General features: G+C 38.1%; 1 long non-coding RNA gene and 1 other non-coding gene across 2 annotated transcripts in view; both read left to right on the top strand.

Annotated features, from left to right (window-relative positions):
* Positions 1-19,587, top strand: part of LOC141584584 (uncharacterized) — a 208,291-nt gene that overhangs the window by 7,436 nt on the left and 181,268 nt on the right. The gene's annotated exons all lie outside the window — the stretch shown is intronic.
* LOC120364408 (U6 spliceosomal RNA) lies at positions 3,666-3,772 on the top strand. Its single transcript, XR_005579670.1, has one exon. It is a non-coding gene; the product is annotated as a U6 spliceosomal RNA (small nuclear RNA).

Genomic DNA, 19,587 nt, shown 5'->3' with positions numbered 1-19,587 from the left:
GATGATATCTCATTGTAGTTTTTTTTTTTTTAAAGAAAAAAGGAATAATAAGAAAAAGAATAAAGAGGAGGAAGAAAGAGAAAGAGAAAGAGAGAGAGAGAATGGGGGTATTGCTTTGTTGCCCGGGCTAGAATGCAGTCTAAATATGGGTATGCCTATAATTGTCCTTAATAATGTAGACATGAAAGAAAATGAGGGAAGAGAATAACAAACAAGGAGCCAACCAACATTTTGTTTAAATTTCTTTTTTTTTTTTTTTTTTTTGAGACGGAGTTTCGCTCTTGTCACCCAGGCTGGAGTGCAATGGCACGATCTCGGCTCACCGCAACCTCCGCCTCCTGGGTTCAGGCAATTCTCCTGCCTCAGCCTCCTGAGTAGCTGGGATTACAGGCATGCGCCACCATGCCCAGCTAATTTTTTGCATGTTTATTAGAGACGGGGTTTCACCATGTTGACCAGGATGGTCTCGATCTCTTGACCTCGTGATCCACCCACCTTGGCCTCCCAAAGTGCTGGGATTACAGGCTTGAGCCACCGCACCCGGCCTCGTTTAAACTTCTAAGTTGATATGATGTGGTACTGATAAGAGTGTATATTTTGTGTAAAGTGGAGAGTTCTATAAATGTTGATTACATTTACTTGTTCCAGATCTGAGTTCAAGTCCTGGATATCGTTGTTAATTTTCTGTCACATTGATCTGTCTAATACTAATGTTGAAGTCTCCCACTATTATTATGTGGGAGTCTAAGTCTCTTTATAAGTCTTGTATGTCTGGGTATTCCTGTATTGAGTGCGTATATATTTAGGATCTTTAGTTCTTCTTGTTGTTGCGTTGTTTCTTTTATCATTATATAATGTCCTTCTTTGCTTCTTTTGATCTTTGTTGCTTTAAATACTATTTTATCAGAGGCAAAAATTGTAACTTCTGCTTTTTATTTATTTATTTTTGCTCTCTGTTTGGTTGGTAAATCTTTCTCCATCCCTTGTTTTGAGTCTTTGTGAATCCTTGAATGTGAGATGGGTCTGGATGCAGCATACCCATGGGTTTTAGTTTTTTGTCCAAATTGCCTGTCTGTCTTTGAATTGGGGAATTTAGTCAATTTAAATTTAGAATTAATAATGATATATGTGAGTTTAATACTGCCATTTAATATTAGCTGGCTATTTTGCCCATTAGTTGATGTAAATTCTTCATTATATTGATGTTCTTTACTTTTTGGTATTTTTTAGAAAGGCTGATACTGTTTGTTCCTTTCTATGTGTAGTGGTTCTTTCAGAAGCTCTTGTAAAGCAGGCCTGGTGGTGATGAATTCTCTGAGTGCTTGCTTGTTCACAAAAAACTTTATTTTTCCTTCACTTATGAAGCTTAGTTTGGCTGGATGTGAAATTCTGGGTTGAAAGTTCTTTTCTTTAAGGATGTTGAATATTGGTCCCCACTCTCTTCTGGCTTGTACGGTTTCTGCTGAGAGATCTGCTGTAAGTCTGATAGGCTTCCCTTTGTGGGTAACCTGACCTTTCTCTCTGGCTGCCCTTAGTATTTTCTCCTTCATTTCAACCCTGGTGAATCTGACGATTATGTGTCTTGGAGTTGCTCTTCTTGAGGAATATCTCTGTGGTGTTCGCTGTATTACCTGGAGTTGAATATTATCCTGCCTTACTAAGTTGGGAAAATTTTCCTGAATAATATCCTGAAGCGTATTTTCCAGCTTGGATTCATTCTCTTCGTCACATTCAGGTACACGTATCAAGCGTAGATTAGGTCTTTTCACATAGTCCCATATTTCTTGGAGACTTTGCTTGTTCCTTTTTATCCTTTTTTCTCTAATCTTGTCTTCTGGTTTTATTTCATTGAGTTGGTCTTCGACCTCTGATATCCTTTCTTCTGCTTGATCAATTCGGCTCTTAAAACTTGTGCATACTTCACGTAGTTCTCGTATTGTGTTTTTCAGCTCCATCAATTCACTTATTTTCCTCTCTAAATTTTGTATTCTTGTTGACATTTCATCAAACCTTTTTTCAAAGTTCTTAGTTTCTTTAGATTGTGTTAGAACAAGTTCTTTTAATTCACAGAAGTTTCTTATTATCCACATTTTGAAGCCTGCTTCTGTAATTGGAACACACTCGTTCTCCATCAAGCCTTGTTCTGTTGCTGATGAGGAACTGTGATCCCCTGCTGAGGGAGAGGCATTCTGATCTTGGGCATTCTCAGCCTTTTTTGGCTGTTTTCTTCCCTTCCTTGTAGATTTATCCATCTGTGGTCTTTGTATTTACCGTCTTTGTATTTGGGTTTCCGAGTGGACGTCCAACTTATTGATTCTCAGCGCTGAAATCTGAGCAACCCACTGCGCCGACTCAATCAGCGGCGTTAAGATTGATGGTGCTTCCCTGACTCTGCACCAAGAACCGACGCTCCGAGGCGCCAGCAAAACTGCCTCGCCGGTCACAAGAGTCGTGCTGGCGACCCGTGGGGCTCCTCCGCTGGGAATCTCCTGGTACGTGAGCAACAAGAATTCATGTGAAGGTGTGGCGTCCTCTCGTTCGTTGCGCTTTCACTGGGAGCTACAATCCCAAGCTGCTAGTGATCAGCCATCTTGGATCTCTCTCTCTCATTGTAGTTTTGATTTGCATTTCTCTGATGACGAATGATGTTTAGCATCTTTTCATACAGTTTTCAAACAGGTTTCATATATAAACCTGCTTGTCTTTTGTATATCTTCTTTTGAGAAATGTGTATTCAAATCTTTGGCACATTTTAAAATCAGATTATTACATATTTTTTCCTACAAAGTTGCTTGACTTTCTTATATATTCTGGTTATTAATCTCTTGTCAGATGGGTAGTTTGCAAATATTTTCTCCCATCCTGTGGATTGTTGCTTCACTTTGTTTTCTTTGCTGTGCAGAAGCTTTTTAACTTGATGTGATTCCATTTGTCCATTTTTGCTTTTGTTGCCTGTGCTTATGGGGTATTACTTAAGAAATTTTTGCCCAGACCAATGTCCTAGAGAATTTTCCCAATATTTTCTTGTAGTACTTTCACAGTTTGACATCTTAGACTTAAGTCTTTAATCCATTTTGATTTGTGAGAGGTAAGACTCAATTTCGGTCTTCTGCATATGGATATCCAGTTTTTTTCCAGCACCATTATTATTATTCTCTTTTAGCTAAGATGTGTGTCTCTTGAGACAAATTAGGATGACCTCTAGTATTTCTTTCATATACTGCAAAATTCAGAGAACCCAAGGGATATTTTAAATTTTGTGGTATAAGTTTAAAATACTTGGACATTTCTGTGCCTATGAAGGATTCTGTGTTTATACTCCCATGTGCCTAAAGAATTCATTAAAAAACCCAAAACATTAAAGCCCTTTATGGATCCATTGCATGATCTAATAAATATTGGCAGGAATTGGACATAGGTTGAGGAAGAACCAGGCCCTAGGCTGAGTTGTGAGGTAGGCAATGTCTGTTTGTGGTCATCGTTTCACTTCTTTTTTCAATACTTTCGGTTCATTCCCAGGCCACTTACTCTCTCTTCAGACATCTGGCATCCTTATGGTGGCTCCTGACTACATAAGGCTTTTATGATAGCACCTACTAAAACCATCTCTGTCTAGACCATGTGTAGCTCCTGAATTTTTACCCATGTAAAATCTTGATCTCTAAGTGCTTATTTCAGCAGCACATATAACAACATTTTAATGATAATGAGAAGATTAGCATGACTCCTATGCAAGGATGACACACAAATTCATCAAATATTCCATATTTTTATAGTATGCTATCACTTATCTCAGAAGTGGAGAGAGATGATTTTTTCTTTTTTTGAGACGGAGTTTCGCTCTTGTTACCCAGGCTGGAGTGCAATGGTGCGATCTCGGCTCACTGCAACCTCCGCCTCCTGGGTTCAGGCAATTCTCCTGCCTCAACCTCCTGAGTAGCTGGGACTACAGACGTGCGCCACCATGCCCAGCTAATTTTTGTATTTTTAGTAGAGACGGGTTTTCACCATGTTGACCAGGATGGTCTTGATCTCTTGACCTCGTGATCCACCCGCCTCGGCCTCCCAAAGTGCTGGGATTACAGGCTTGAGCCACCGCGCCCGGCGAGAGATGATTTTTTCTAAGAAGTGAAGAGAATTACAAATTTATTTCTTATATTTAAAAAACGGAAGGGTTATAGACACCTGTGGGAGAAGGAATGGGTCAGAGGGAATAAGAATAGAAGCTGGACTTCTTTGCATGTACTTTGCTTTGTAGATTTAAATTTGGAACCATGCAAACCATACGAAAAGTACAATTTTTAAAAATTCCTAAAAATTAAAAATTAATGAAACGAATTTAACTCTGCATAGTTAGTAGCATAATTACACAGAGTAAATACAAAGAGTTTCTATTAAGGGGTAAAAAGTCGTTGCTCTGCTTCACACATACTGGCCTCAAACATGTGAGCCACACTTCACCTCACAGAGCTGTACGTTTTGTTCCTTCAGCTTGTAATACATTTTCCCTGGATATTCACTTGGCTCTCACTTTCACTTCTTTCAGGCCTTTGCTCAAATGTCACGTCTTAAGAGAGGCTTTCCCAAAATTCTTTACTTATCTTGATATTTCTTCAGAGCTCTTCTTGCTACCTGGCATCATGTATTTATCATTTGTTTGTTTGGCTCTTGTATTAGACTATAAATCTATGAGGACAGAAACTTTTTTTCTTTTTCTTTTTTTTTTTAAGGACAGAATCTCACTCTGTCACACAGGCTGGAGTGCAAAGGCGCGATCTGGGCTCACTGCAACCTCTGCTTCCCTGGTTCAAGCGATTCTCCTGCCTTAGCCTTGGGAGTAGCAGGGACTTCGGGCGCCCACCACCATGCCTGGCTAATTTTTGTATTTTTAGTAGAGATGAGGTTTCACTGCGTTAGCCAACATGGTCTCGATCTCCTGACCTTGTGATCCACCAGCCTTGGCCTCCCAATGTGTTGGGATTATAGGCATGAGCCACCAAGGCCGCTCCACCCCCACCTTTTTTATTTTTTATTTTTTATTTTTTTTTAGGATGGAGTTTTGCTCTGTTGCCCAGGCTGGAGTGCAGTGACATGATCTTGGCTCACTGCAACCTCTGCCTCTCAGGTCCAAGTGGTTCTCATGCCTCAGCCTCCAGAGTTGCTGGGATTGCAGACGTGTGTCACCACGTCTGGCAACTTTTTTTTTTTTTTAAGTAGAAGCTGGGTTTCACCATGTTGGCTAGGCTGTCTTGAGCTCCCCACTTTAGGTAATCCACCCACTTCGGCCTCCCAAAGTGCTGGGATTGCAGGTGTGAGCCACCTGTACCGGCCTGACTTTGTTTTTTCATTGCTGTGTTCACACAGTCTTGAACATGCTTAGCCCATTAAGAGGCACTCAATGAATGTTTGAGAAATGAGGTTGGAGAAGGAAAGGATAAACTGTTAACTTTTTCTGTATACATCTCTGTATTATTTGATATGTTATAAGCATGAATTACTTTAAAAATTAAAATGTGTTAGGAATGTTTTAATATTTCACAATAATTGATAAAATATTCCCTCCGTGTGCTTGCATTAGTTAAACCAAAGGGAAGCGAGGCTAAATGTTGAATTTCAGTTCTTGGTGACAGGCTTGGATGTACTTTCAGTCTATAGCCTTAACCACCACTCTTCAAATTATATTCTAACTCTATCTATGGCTCGGCTATCCTTGTTTTAAAGCGGTGTGTGTGTGTGTGTGTGTGTGTGTGTGTGTGTGTGTGTGTTTATGTGTGTGTGGAGTGTGTGTAACTTTCTATCTATACATTGGCTATAGTGCCTTTTTTCTTTTCTTTCTTTTTTTTTCTTTTTTTTTTTTTTTTGTTTTTGAGAAGGATCTTACTCTGTTAACCTGTCACCCAGGCTGGAGTGCAGTGGCGCGATCTCCGCTCACCGCAGCATCAAACTCCTGGGATAAAGAGATTCTCCTGCCTCAGGCCCCTGAGTAGCTGGGATTACAGGCGCGCACCACCATGCCCGGCTAATTTTTGTATTTTTAATAGAGACAGAGTTTCACCATGTTGGTTAGGCTGGTCTCAAATTCCTGACCTCGTGATCTGCCCACCTTGGCCTCCCAAAGTGCTGAGATTATAGGTTTGAGCCTCTGCACCTGGCCTATAGTTTCTTATATGTGATAGGAAGACGTTATGTGAATTTTGGCTATTTTTAAATAAAATCAGTTGCAAGTATAAATCCTCATTCTCCTTCAAGAAGTTAAATTCATGTATATTTAGTGTACCCAGATATTCAAATTTTGGTTAAGAGATAAGAAATTTCACAACAGTAACAAAATATTTAAATGCATGTTTACTTATCAAAATTTTCTGTTACACTGTAGTCCCAGTGAGGTCTGTAAAGGTCATATTCCTAGTCAATTCCTTATATCAATTACAGAATTCTAGGGCTTGCATGTGGTACAAGTGCACCATGCTGAGTATGCTTTGTTTTCTCTCGATTTTTGGATCATGGCCCTATGGAGGAATAATATAGTTACACAGAGCTAATCATACTTTTCTTGGCTGCCTTTTTCCATTATTGATTTAAATCAATTATTCCATTAGATGAATAGTTTCAGACTTTTCCTTGCCCATCTTGCCCTTCTAAAAATTTCTGATCTTTAGACTTTGAAAATTGGGTTAGTTTCCTATGTCAGGTCCCCAAGCCAGGGAACTTGACTTAAAGTAGTGATGCCTATATAATAATTTTAAGTGAAATATGATGTTCAGAGGCAAAACATCAAGGAAACACATTCTACAAAATGGGGTCTGTAAGTGGAAGCATCAGGATTTGCTTATGGATTGAATTAGATTGCTTGCTAAAATTGCTTTCATTGATTTGAACTAGAAGATAGCTAAGTAAGAGATGCACGTTTTAAATTAAAAACTTGTGTTTCAACTTGAAGTAGAAAACATGGTTGGAGGAACACCCATGATCAATAACTACAGGAAAACAAAGCAGAGAACATAGTAGTTAAAAGCTTAATATTTAATTTAGAGGGCCCTATCCCTCACGTTGCCCAGGCTGGTCTGGAACTCCTGAGCTCAAGTGATCTGCCCACCTTGGCCTCCCAAAGTGCAGGGATTACAGGCATGAGCCACTGCGCCTGGCCTCCAGCTGCCCTTCTTGACCTTTTACGGGAATCCTCTGAACTTGTTCTACCATCAGTGGAGATAAACAGATCCCCTATGAGAGTATAGCCTTAAAGAACCAGTAAAACTTTTTTTTTTTTTTTTTTTTTTTTTTTTTTTTTTTCACACTCTACTATGCCTGGCTGTTTGGGTTTTTTTGTGTGTGTATTTTTTTTTTTTTCCTCTTTTTTTTTTTTATTGCATTTTAGGTTTTGGGGTACATGTGATGAACATGCAAGATTGTTGCATAGGTACACACATGGCAGTGTGCTTTGCTGCCTTCCGTCCCCTCACCTGTATCTGTCATTTCTCCCCATGCTATCTCTTCCCACCTCCCCACCCCCCGCCCCTCCCCCATTTCCCCCCAACGGACCCCAGTGTGTAGTGCTCCCCTCCCTGTGTCCATGTGTTCTCATTGTTCAACACCCGCCTATGAGCGAGAATATACGGTGTTTGATTTTCTGCTCTTGTGTCAGTTTGCTGAGAATGATGGTTTCCAGGTTCATCCATGTCCCTATAAAGGACGTGAACTCATCGTTTTTGATGGCTGCATAATATTCCATGGTGTATATGTACCACATTTTCCCTATCCAGTCTATCATCGTTGGGCATTTGGGTTGGTTCCAGGTCTTTGCTATTGTAAACAGTGCTGCAATGAACATTCGTGTGCACGTGTCCTTGTAGTAGAATGATTTATAATCCTTTGGATATATACCCAGTAATGGGATTGCTGGGTCAAATGGGATTTCTATTTTTAGGTCCTTGAGGAATCGCCACACTGTCTTCCACAATGGTTGAATTAATTTACATTCCCACCAACAGTGTAAAAGTGTTCCTATTTCTCCACATCCTCTCCAGCATCTGTTGTTTCCCGATTTTTTAATGATCGCCATTCTAACTGGTGTGAGATGGTATCTCAATGTGGTTTTGATTTGCATTTCTCTGATGACCAGTGATGATGAGCATTTTTTCATATGTTTGTTGGCCTCCTGTATGTCTTCTTTTGTAAAGTATCTGTTCATATCCTTTGCCCATTTTTGAATGGGCTTGTTTGTTTTTTTCTTGTAGATCTGCTTTAGTTCTTTGTAAATTCTGGATATCAGCCCCTTGTCAGATGGGTAGACTGCAAAAATTTTTTCCCATTCTGTTGGTTGCCGATTCACTCTACTGACTGTTTCTTTTGCTGTGCAGAAGCTGTGGAGTTTGATTAGGTCCCATTTGTCTATTTTGGCTTTTGTTGCCATTGCTTTTGGCGTTTTGGTCATGAAGTCCTTGCCTACACCTATGTCCTGAATGGTTTTGCCTAGATTTTCTTCTAAGGTTTTTATGGTATTAGGTCTGATGTTTAAGTCTTTAATCCATCTGGAGTTAATTTTGGTGTAAGGTGTCAGGAAGGGGTCCTGTTTCTGCTTTCTGCACATGGCTAGCCAGTTTTCCCAACACCATTTATTAAACAGGGAGTCCTTTCCCCATTGCTTGTTTTTGTCAGGTTTGTCGAAGATCAGATGGTTGTGGGTATGTTGTATTTCCTGTGAGGCCTCTGTTCTGTTCCATTGGTCTATATCTCTGTTTTGGTACCAGTACCATGCTGTTTTGATTACTGTAGCCTTGTAGTATAGTTTGAAGTCCGGTAGTGTGATGCCTCCCGCTTTGTTCTTTTTGCTTAGAATTGACTTGGCTATGCGGGCTCTCTTTTGTTTCCATATGAAGTTTAAGGTGTTTTTTTCCAGTTCTGTGAAGAAGGTCATTGGTAGCTTGATGGGAATAGCATTGAATCTGTAAATTACTTTGGGCAGTATGGCCATTTTCACGATGTTGATTCTTCCTAAACCAGTAAAACTTTTTTAAGGCTTCTGTTCTACTTTAGCTTAGAAAGAACTTCAAATCTTAAAAAAAAATTATGCAATGTTTATATTACATTCTATTGTGTATCTGATTGAGATAATTTAAAATATTTAAATTACCAATTAAATTACTAAATTTCCTTCCTATTATTCTCCAATAAAACTGATATACTAGGAGATAAGCCATGTTTTAGTATGGTTTTGCTCACATCCCATCCCACCATTGCCTACCTAAAACCTCAGGATTTAGGTGGAGGGATTTGTTGTCAGACTTTCTTCTTTCTATCTGGTCATCCCATAGTCTCTGGCTAATAGAGGGTACGTAATATACAACAATACATACAGAAGGTAAACAGTCCATCTCTCTGGAAACTACTAGACTGTAGCAAACTGTATGAATCCTTTACTTAAGATCCTAACAATTTTAACTTCTCAAGAGTTAACCTTAGTCAAGTTTTCCCCTCACGCTATTTCCTCACTATTTTTTAACCTCTTGGCTCAGAACATCCAATTCATGCTTTTTTGTTCCACATTCTTTCTTTTTTTTTTCTTTTTTGTTATTGGATATTTCATATTTTCTTATTTATTTATTTTTTATTGCATTTTAGATTTTGTGGTACATGTGAAGAACATGCAAGATTGTTGCATAGGTACACACGTGGCAGTGTGATTTGCTGCCTTCCTCCCCTTCACCTATATCTGGCATTTCTCCCCATGCTGTCTCTCCCCAACTCTCCACCCCCCACTGCCTCTCCCCTATTTCCCCCCAACAGACCCCAATGTGTAGTGCTCCCCTCCCTGTGTCCATGTGTTCTCACTGTTCAACACCTGCCTATGAGTGAGAACATGCGGTGTTTGATTTTCTGCTCTTGTGTCAGTTTGCTGAGAATGATGGTTTCCAGGTTCATCCATGTCCCTACAAAAGACATGAACTCACCGTTTTTGATGGCTGCATAATATTCCATGGTGTATATGTGCCACATTTTCCCTGTCCAGTCTATCATCGATGGGCATTTGGGTTGGTTCCAGGTCTTTGCTATTGTAAACTGTGCTGTAATGAATATTTGTGTGCACGTGACCTTATAGTAGAACGATTTATAATCCTTTGGATATATACCCAGTAATGGGATTGCTGGGTCAAATGGAATTTCTATTTCTAGTTCCTTGAGGAATCACCACACTGTCTTCCACAATGGTTGAACTAATTTAAACTCCAACTAACAGTGTAAAAGTGTTCCTATTTCTCCACATCCTCTCCAGCATCTGTTGTCTCCAGATTTTTTAATGATTGCCATTCTAACTGGTATGAGTGAGATGGTATCTCAGTGTGGTTTTGATTTGCATTTCTCTAATGAACAGTGATGATGAGCATTTTTTCATATGTTTGTTGGCCTCATGTATGTCTTCTTTTGTAAAGTGTCTGTTCATATCCTTTGCCCACTTTTGAATGGGCTTGTTTGTTTTTTTCTTGTAAATCTGTTTTAGTTCTTTGTAAATTCTGGATATCAGCCCCTTGTCAGATGGGTAGACTGCAAAAATTTTTTCCCATTCTGTTGGTTGCCGATTCACTCTACTGACTGTTTCTTTTGCTGTGCAGAAGCTGTGGAGTTTGATTAGGTCCCATTTGTCTATTTTGGCTTTTGTTGCCAATTCTTTTGGTGTTTTGGTCATGAAGTCCTTGCCTACGCCTATGTCCTGAATGGTTTTGCCTAGATTTTCTTCTAGGGTTTTTAAGGTGTTAGGTCTTATGTTTAAGTCTTTAATCCATCTGGAGTTAATTTTAGTGTAACGTGTCAGGAAGGGGTCCAGTTTCTGCTTTCTGCACATGGCTATACAGTTTTCCCAACACCATTTATTAAACAGGGAATCCTTTCCCCATTGCTTGTTTTTGTCAGGTTTGTCAAAGATCAGATGGTTGTAGATATGTTGTGTTGCCTCTGAGGCCTCTGTTCTGTTCCATTGGTCTACGTCTCTGTTTTGGTACCAGTACCATGCTGTTTTGATTACTGTAGCCTTGTAGTATAGTTTGAAGTCCATATACTGCATTCTTATTTTGGGTCAGCATTAGCTAACATCTGATCACACAGCATGCTGAGAGCTCTGGGGAATGAACTGGGGAAAGAGACCAGGTATAAGGAGTTCAGGGTAAACTCAGGGCCTGAAGTGATAACTGCTTTCCCCATGGAGAAACTGGCTTCTTTCAATAAATTATTTGGAGCACACTTTGGTAGGCAGAATGTTTCCCCACAACCTCAAAAAATGTCCATGGCCTAATCCACAGAACCTGTGAATGTGTTACTTCTCATGGCCAAAGGTACTTTGCAGATGTGATTAAATTAAGGATTTTGAGGTGAGACGATTAGCCTGGATTATCTGGATGGGCCTGATGTAATCACAAGGGCCATTATAAAGTTAAAGAGGGAGGCTGGAGGGCCAGAATCAGAGAAGGAGTTGTGATGACAGCAGAATTAGAGTGGTGCTGCATGAGGAAGACTCCACTAGCCATCACTGATTGAAGATATGGAAGGAGGCCACCAGCCAAGGAATGTGGGCAGCCTCCAGAATCTGGAAACATAGGGCAGTTCTCTGTGGCGGGTTCTCTGTGGAGCCTCCAGAAGGAATGCGGGTGTTGGCAACACCCTGATTTTAGCCTGCTGGGACACATTTTAAGACTTCTGACCTCCAGAACTATAAGGTAATAAATTTGAGTTGTTTTAAGCCAACAAGTCTGTGGTAACTTGTTACAGCAGCAGTAGAAAACTAATACAGTAGTCAAACTTTTGTCTGCTTCTAGGCATGAGTCATTAATCTGAGAGGACAAACCAAGGAGAGGAGATAGAGCCTTGATTTTGGAATTCAGGCAGCTGAGGTGGACTTTGTTATATGGGATAGGTCATGTTAGTGCAAGGTCAGGGATGTGAGCAGCAGGGCCCTGACAAAATGGTAACATGATCTGCAAAAGCACAACAGGTATACTAGCCAGTGGGTTGGGTCATAGGACCAGGCTTATTCTGGGCACCCAAAATTTTGGAGAATAGGAGAAAAACACACACCCAAGAAATGGACAGAAGTGTACAAGAAGAGAAGGTTGATTATCTCTAGGCAGGTAGATACAGGAAGCTGATACATAATAGTGCTGCTAAAATGCTCTTAAGCATTAAAGCTACACACACACACAAAATTAAAGCATTAAAGCTACACAACTTTAGTAGTATGTAGCTTTATGAACTACACTGGCTGTTAAAAGAAGAGCTGGTGGGCATGGTGGCCTGTGCCTTTAAGACCAGCTATTCCAGAGGCTGAGGCAGGAGAATGGCTTGAACCCGGGGGAGGCAGGTTGGAGTGAGCCAAGATCACGCCACTGCACTCCAGCCTGGTGATAGAGCAAGATTCTGTGTCGAGCATAAAAAAAAAAAAATTAAAAAAAAAAAAGAAAGAAAGAAAGAAAAAGAAAAAAAGAAAACCCTGCAGGAACAGGGAAGCTAGAGAAAAGTCATCAATGACAGAATGTTGGCCAGAAAGGTAACAGAAAGAAGGCCAGGAAATGTGAGACAGTGTCAGTTCAATGATGGGTCAGTTTCACTGATAGCTTACTAGAGGGTAAAAGTCATGGGTTTCTAAATTCACACTTTTTTGACATTGTTGTTGTTCGTTTCTTTTGAGACGGAGTTTCATTGTCACCCAGGTTGGAGTGTAATGGCTCAATCTCGGCTTACTGCAACCCACACCTCCCAGATTCAAGCGATTCTCCCGCCACAGCCTCCCAGGTAGCTGGGATTACAGGCACCCACCATCAAACCTGGCTAATTTTTGTATTTTCAGTAGAGACGGGGTTTGACCATGTTGGCAAGGCTGGTCTTGAATTCCTGACCTCAGGAGATCCACCCACCTTGGCCTCCCAAAGACTTTTGATTGTATAGGGATCCTGTCCAGTGTTACTGGGGAACAGGTCTAGATACATTCTTTTATTTTCTTCCCCCACTGAAACCATTCTATTTACACCAATATCTTACTGGTGTTAGTCTACTTTTATTTAATCTTATTGAATCTACTTGTCTTCATCTCGTCTCATTAGATTCTTGTGTCTCATTCATTCATTCAACAGCATTTTATTTGTTTATTAGATACAATTGCTAAACTGCTTTCTTAAGATATTTATCTGATGAAAAACCTAGAATAAAATGTATACTAATTAATGTAAACTTAAAAGCCTTCTTTTTTTTTTTGTCCTTCCCTGACTCTGCCTGTTATTGAAACCTTCTGATCTGCCCAAAATGGTCCAGTTCCCATCATCCAGACACCCATTGCATAACTTCTTTGTGACTCTGACTGCTTTACTGTAGTAAAGTTCACAGAGATCTCTGAGTCTTCAGTTAGCTCCTTCATATATTAGCAAAATATAACCTACCCAATACGGCTGGAGGTTAAAAATATAATAAACTGTGGGGAGCAGTACCAAGTCTTCTTTACTGTCTCTTTCTGCTTTTGCTGCTGTCAAATTATCTGGACAAACAGATTACCCTTGAGATCTGCTAATTCCTTCTCACACTCAGCTCTTCTGCCTGAGTTTTTATTTAATTTGGATCTCTATCCTGCCAAAATATTGACTCTTGGCCTACTTGTCCTGTACTTTCACATCTGACCAACTTTCTCTTAAAACCAAGAGCAAAACAATCCTTATATAATTATATAAGAAATACATGAATATGAGCTCATAAGTAATCTAAACAATATGAATTATGTAGAGCAAAACCATAGCTCATGCACAGCCTACTCTCCAGTATTGTTTTCCTTTCCAGAAGTAATCATTATTAACGGTTTAATGTGTATCTTTTCAGATATTTTACTTTTTTATGTGGAAACCTATAAATATGGTTTTAATTTTCTTCAATAAAAACTTACACCTTCTTTTCAATAAGTGGTTCTAGGAAAACTGAATATCCACATGCAAAATTATGAAATTGGACCCTTACCTTATACCATATGCAAAATAACTCAAAATGTATCAAATATCTAAATGTAAGATCTAAAACTGCAAAACTCTCAGAAGAAAACATAGGAGAAAATTTTCATGACATTTGATTTGGTGATAATTTCTTGGCTATAACACCAAAAGCACGACAACAATAAACAGATAGCTGGAACTTAAGCAAAATTAAAGCTTTCATACATGAAAGGGTACTCTTAAGAGAGTGAAAAGACAACACACAGAATGGTGAAAAATATTTATATATCTGATAAAGTACAAATATCCAGAATATGTAAAGAATTCTGACAACTCAACAAGAACCAAAATATCCCAATTAAAAAATGGGCAAAGGCCTTGAGTAGATGTTTCTCCAAACAAGAAATATAAATGGGCAATAAGCACATGAAAAGACCACATCACTAGTCACTAGGAAAATGCAAATCAAAGTCACAATGAAATACTACTTCACACCCATTAGGATGGCTGGTATAAAAAAAAAAAAAAGAAGAAAAACAAGTGTTGGTGAGGAGGTGGAGAAACTAGTACCCTTGTTTGTCACTATTGGGAATGTAAAATGGCAGTCATTGTTTGAAAACAGTATAGTCATTGTTTGAAAACAGCATTGTTTGAAAACTGTATAATTCTGTGTTTAACTTTTTCTCAGAAAGTTAAACACAGAATCACCATATGATTCAGCATTTCCATTTCTAGGTATAAACTCAAAAGAATTGAAAGCAGTAACCCAAACACATACTTGTACATCAATGTTCGTGTACCATTATTTGCAGTAACCAAAAGTGGAAACAACCCACATGTTCATCAACGAAAAAATAAACAAAATATGATATATACATGCAATAGAATATTATTCAGCCTTAAAAAGGATTACACTTCTTATGTATGTTACAACATGGATGAACTTTGAAAACATGCTAAGTGAAATATCTAGATTCAAAAGGATAAATAGTATATGATTCTACTTGTGTGGCATGCTTAGGATTAGCAAATTCATAAAGACAGTAAAATAAGAGGTTCCCAGGGCCTGGGGCCAGGAGAAATTGGGAATTATTGCTTAATGGCCACAGAGTTTCTGCTTGGGAAGATGAAAAGTTCATCTTTCAAATGGATAGTGGTGATGTTTATACAACATGTGAATGCATTTAATGCAACTGAACTGTACACTTAAAAATGGTTAAAATGGTAACTTTTATATTATGTATATTTTACAATAATAAAGTGTTTTTAAACTAATATATATTAGTATTTCAATTTCAGTAAGCACAGCACAGAGCTACCTCAATCAAGCTTGCTTTTTCAACTCATATATGTTGTTAGTATTTCAATTTCAGTAAACAAATTTACCTTAATCTCTTAAAAATAATATTACAATTTTATAATGGAAATAAAAAACATATTTCAAAAAAGGAAATAGTATAATAAATTCCCACCTGTCCCCCAGGATCAGCACTTATCAACACATGGTCAGTCTTGTGTCTTCTATTCTTCTCCTCCACATCATTTCCTTATTACCTCATGTTTTTTTGGAAACACATTCCAGAAATCATGATATTTAAATTATAAATGTTTAAGTATGGTTTTCATAAAGATTCTTTTCTGAAAAACATAACCAGAATACCACTATCACACCTTAAATATTTAACAATTTGCTAATATTATCAAATATCCAGCTAGTGTTAAGATATCTCTGATTGTCTAATAAGATCTGAATGAGTCTATAAATTGTAATTAGTCATATGTCCTTTAAGTCTCTTTTAATCTCTAGATTCTCCCTTCCTCCTCTTTCAAATTGATTAGTTGAACACACTAGATTTTTTTGTCATGCAATTTCCCACATTCTGGATTTTGCTAATTTTATCCTCATAATATTACTAAACATGTTCATCTGGACTCTGTACATCCTGTAAATTAGTAGTTAGAGCTACAGGCTTAGTCTGATTTGGATTTTTGCTTTCTTCAAATGGTATTCACAGGTGATGTTGTGTACTTCCTACGTGCACCATTTAGGAGATACATAACATCTGATTGTCTTTCTTGTGATGTTAAAATTAATCAGTGAGGTCAGTCTGATTTGTTTAATATAATTCCTGTCAGCTTGTCACTTAGTGATTTTAGTGGCTATTAACAATTACTGTCTAGATCCACGATTTCATTGGAATTGAAAAATGACAATATTCTTTTTCTATTATTTCTTCTTCATCTCTTAGCTGGAATTCTTTTACAAAGAACTTTCCTTTATCAATGATTTTTGTTACCCTGTAATACAATTAGAACCAAAAAGCCAGAATAAATTGCTGAGTTTTTCCTTTTATTTACTAGTTTTCAGAATAATGAGTCATATATAATTTTAAACTATCAAGTAGTTAGTGCAGAGTGATTATCTCATAGAGTAAGATTGGGGGATGTGTCCTTAAGGGAATTTTGATGATTTTCTGTCTTTGAACCTGGACTAGGTAATCTCTAAGGTTCCTCTGAGCTCTTGTAGCTCATAATTTTTCTTGCTCATGAAAAACATTTATGTTTTAATTCTCAATTTTAAAAAAGAATTCATTGTTATACTTCAATGTTATGTAGAGAGTAGACATTCCTTTAACATAATTATTTGCTAAAGAATTTGCAAAAATTTCGTGTGTTTATCTTGAAGTTCTGGATAATTAGCAATTTTTTTCAGGGGCTATTTCACTATTTTTTACATTTCTTTATGCACATTTTAAACTTTGATTTTTAAAGTTAAAATTTTTAAACAATGAAAAGTTACAAAAACTGATTTTTAAACTTAAAATTTTAAACAACGAAAAGTTACAAGATGTATGCTGAGAATTCCTATTTGTTTTTATGCTGATTCAATAAATTTTGCCATTTTCCATACTTTTTAATACTCTCTTTCTCTGACTGTTCCTGCACATGCGCACGCACGCGCACGTGTGGTATTAACTATATATATAAACATCTATTTGTCTGCCATTTATACACATTTGCACAAAGACATTTTATAGGTATTTTAGTTACTTTTCTAAGCCATTTGAAAGTAGGTTGGCTGCATCATGCTCCTTAATATTTCTGTGCATAGTTTCTCAAAACAAGGAGATTCTCTTACATAGCCACAGTGCAGTTATCAAATTCAGGAAATTTAACATTGATATAAAACTTTTACTTAGTCTGCAGTTCATAGTCCAATTTCATCAATTATTCCAATAAGGTTCTTTATAGAATTTTTCCCCTGTAATATAGGATCTAGTCCAAAATTACATATTGCATTTATTGTTGTGTCTCTTTAGTCTATTGTAAACTAGAACATTTTTTTTTTTGAGATGAAGTCTCGCTCTGTTGCCCAGGCTGAAGTGTAGCGGCACGATCATGGCTCACTGCAACCTCCACCTCCTGGTTCAAGCAATTCTCCTACCTCAGCCTCTCGAGTAACTGGGATTACAGGCGTGTGCCACCACACCTGGATAATTTTTTTGTGTTTTTAGTAGAGACGGGATTTCACTGTGTTAGCTAGGGTGGTCTCGATCTCCTGACCTCATTATCCTCCTGCCTCGGCCTCCCAAAGTGCTGGGATTACAGGTGTGAGCCACCATGCCCAGCTGCTAGAACATTTTTTAGCCTTTCTTTATTTCTCATGATTATTTTCTTTTGGAGAAAGGGTCTCACTCTCTTGTCCAAGCTGTAGTGCAGTGGTACAATCGTAGATGACTGCAGCCTCAAAATCCTGGGCTCAAGTGATCCTCTCACCTCAGCCTCCCAAATTGCTAGGACTACAGACATGCTCCACCACACCTTACCAATTTTTATGTTATTTTTGTAGAGATGGGGTCTCTCTTTGTTGCCCAGGCTAGTCTTGAACTCTTGGCCTCAAGTGGTCCTCTCGCCTTGTTTTCCCCAAAGTGCTGGGATTATAGGCATGAGTCACTGGGTCCAGCCACATTGACATTTTTGAAGAATACAGGTCAACTGCATACTTTTTGTCTGCTATGATCATATGTATTGCCCAGTTATTAGCTGTAAATAATAGAAATTGACTGTGGCTAATTTAAGTAGAAAGGAATTTATTGAAAAAGTGTGGAGGACTTCCTAGAACTTTAATATATCAGTATATCTCAATAAATATTTTTATTTTAAATTTATAAAATATATACCTAATAATATTATTTATAAACAACAATAAATCATATTTATTGAGCACTTACAATGTGCTGCACACTGATATTACACTAATACTTTAACCAATAAATGGCCCTATGAGGTAAATTTCCTTTCCAATACTCCTGAATTTATTTTAAAAATGAGACAACTATAGATTAGGGAGGTAAAATGAATTTCCCAAGGCCACAGAGCTAGTAAGGTGCTGAGCCAGTGTTCAGTCTAGTTTTGTCTGACAATAAACTTCCTTTTTCTACTCCACACTTTAATGGCAGCATAACTTGAAAACAAATGATCTGTGGTAGACTGAAACATTAAATATTGCTTCAGTTGATATTATGAGAGATGTATACTGCAAAACATACAAGCTTTCTAGCTTTTCTCCGTCTTTAAAATCACTTCACAGACATTACCAAATGCTAGAGGAGCTGGAGAGAAAATCCTCAGCGTGCACATCAAATTGTACCCACTTGGGGGCACCCACAGTGCAGCTTTCCTGCCTGTTCTGCCTAGAAGCTTCAAGCCTGGCAGAGCTGGATTGAACCAGCTGACACTCAGTCTGCTCTACAGGACTCAGACAGCCTGATATGATGTCTCAAGAAATAATTCCCTATATCTCCAAGTTTGGGGAATATTTTATTTAGTTTGTTGCCCACATGATAAACTATTTTCTGTGATTTAAAACATCAATAATTAACACAATTACTACAGGCCAAATGTGCTAGATATATGTTAGGGTTTAATGACCAACAAAGGATAATAATTTGCTGATTTAAAATTATGTATTTGTCCAGAGGATTTTTTGGATTTATGCTATGCCAAACTTAGGAACATAATGATTAACCAGTAGGGGTAAAAATTGTGCTATAAAGTCATGCTAAGTGTTTTTAAATGGTTTTGCATTGTGGTCTCACCTGAAACATGCTTTTTGATACGGATATGTGTTGGCAATCTCCAATGCTGCTGCTGATGTAATCTCCAGGCCAGCTGTTTGGTCTTTAGCTCTATCTGATAGTAGAGGTCCTCTTGATGTATACTAATGTCTAAGATGCCACTGACCCAGACGTGGTTGGTGTGGCTTTGCCTAGAGAGGGGTTATTATTTTACAGCATAAGGAGAGAAGATAGAGCAAACAAGATTGTATGGGACATGGCTATCACAGTCTTTTATATCCTCCACTGCTGCTAAAGAGGCAGTTGAAGGTGGCCATGTTTTAAACCATATAAATCTGCCTTTAATATGGCTGCTTAGACTAGGGGGAGCCAAAGTATAGATGAGAACAGCTCATGGGGTGATTTGGCTCAAAAAACTGTTCAAAAAGAAACGAGTTGGACCAAACATATGCTTACCTATGAGAATCTGATTCTGGATACAGAATATGAGATGAGTCATAGTAGAAACTGATATGAAAGGATGTATAGTGGGTGTATGATGTAGAATATATATA

This window comes from Saimiri boliviensis, chromosome 5, assembly GCF_048565385.1.
Source record: "Saimiri boliviensis isolate mSaiBol1 chromosome 5, mSaiBol1.pri, whole genome shotgun sequence".
Classification (NCBI taxonomy): Eukaryota; Metazoa; Chordata; class Mammalia; order Primates; family Cebidae; genus Saimiri; species Saimiri boliviensis.
The sequence above is the reverse complement of the archived record's forward strand: the minus strand, read 5'-3'. Positions and strand labels throughout refer to the sequence as shown.